The sequence below is a fragment of the Aplysia californica genome, unplaced genomic scaffold, assembly GCF_000002075.1.
Source record: "Aplysia californica isolate F4 #8 unplaced genomic scaffold, AplCal3.0 scaffold01282, whole genome shotgun sequence".
NCBI classification, from domain to species: Eukaryota; Metazoa; Mollusca; class Gastropoda; order Aplysiida; family Aplysiidae; genus Aplysia; species Aplysia californica.
The window spans coordinates 96,930-98,488 of record NW_004798552.1 but is presented as its reverse complement, the minus strand read 5'-3'; positions in this window follow the sequence as shown (position 1 = coordinate 98,488).

Genomic DNA, 1,559 nt, shown 5'->3' with positions numbered 1-1,559 from the left:
ACACACACACACACACACACACACACACACGAAGTCAGTAATTGCTGGATGGTCATACTATTATCCCGTGAGCGGTTGGCGGGTGCTCTGCTGTGGTTTGCAGGACACCCGAGTTCGACTCCCCTACTGGAGATAGATTTTTTATTGAGTACCGATATCTCGGTCTTTCTGCTGGGATGTTGTTTCCCCCAGAGCCTGGTTCGCCCTGACAGGTAGGGTCGAAACCCCAGCCTTTCAAACGATCTGTGTCGATAGGAGAGTAGAAAAACGCCTACATTAAAACAAACAACGTGTCGCTTTTAAGCACAAGGGGGCTATCCCGAAAAATGCTGTTTTGAGAAACTGGAATTGTAAAGTTTTTGCCCCTTGTTCAGTTTTTTAACAGACAAGGAGAGTGTTCTCTATAACCAAACAAATATACACACCAATGAAACCAAACTTCTTCTATATAGCTACAGGTAGGGCAATGCTCACGTTTGGTGTAGGTCAAGAACCCCGAAATCTGGGTTAGCCCGTTTGTCCTTAAAAGCGACTAAATTTAGTTTTGTCCAGACAAGATGGTTGCGTGACGTTCCTGTACCACTTCAGTTCAGTGGGTGGTTGAAGGGTGCCACTAGTACGTCCTACTTCTTTACTTTCCCTGTGTTGTTTCTGTCTGTGTGTGTCTTACTTTCCCAGCAGTAAATGACCTGCATTGTGTCGATGTGATTCTTTTTACTCAAACAAACAAACATACAAACAAACATACAAACAAACAAACAAACAAACAAACAAACAAACAAACAAACAAACCACTGATAGGTCCTATTTCTTTACTTTCCCTCTGTTGTTTTTGTCTGTCTATGTGGGTGGTTGGAGAGTGCCACTGGTACGCCCTACTTCTTTACTTTCCCTGTTTTGTTTCTGTCTGTGTGTGTCTTACTTTCCCAGCAGTGAATGACCAGTATTGTGTCGATGTGCATCTCTTTACTCAAGCAAACAAACCGATGGTACGTCCTACTTCTTTACTTTCCCCTCTGTTGTTTCTGTCTGTATGTCTTACTTTTCTCCAGCGCTAAATGACCTTTATTATACTTCTCTTTACTCAAACAAACAAACCATAGGTAGGTCCTAATTCATTACTTTCCCCTCTGTTATTTCTGTGTGTCTTACTTTTCCTGTGGGTGGTTGGATGGTGCCACTGGTAGGTCCTTCTTCTTTTACGTTCCCCTTATTGGTTCTGTTTGTCTGTTTTACTTTTTCCCTGCGCTAAATGTGAGGCAGTGTGGTGGAATCAGGCTCTCGTCAAAATAATCAAAGTGAAGAAACTTGCATTTTTCCGCAGGTTTGTGCATTTTTATCAGATTTTTGTTTTTTGGCTCAACACCGTTTAGACCTGCTAAAGAACTCATTTATGTGTGGATTTTTCTGAAAAACGTTGATTAAAGGAACAAAAAAGATGTAAAATTTTAGTTACCACGGACTCTTTAGCTAAGGAAATAACTAATCTTTGGCGGCCATTTTCTCACTAATTTTACCTCTGAAAGTAGGTGAACCCCACCTCCTTCTTTCGCAAACAT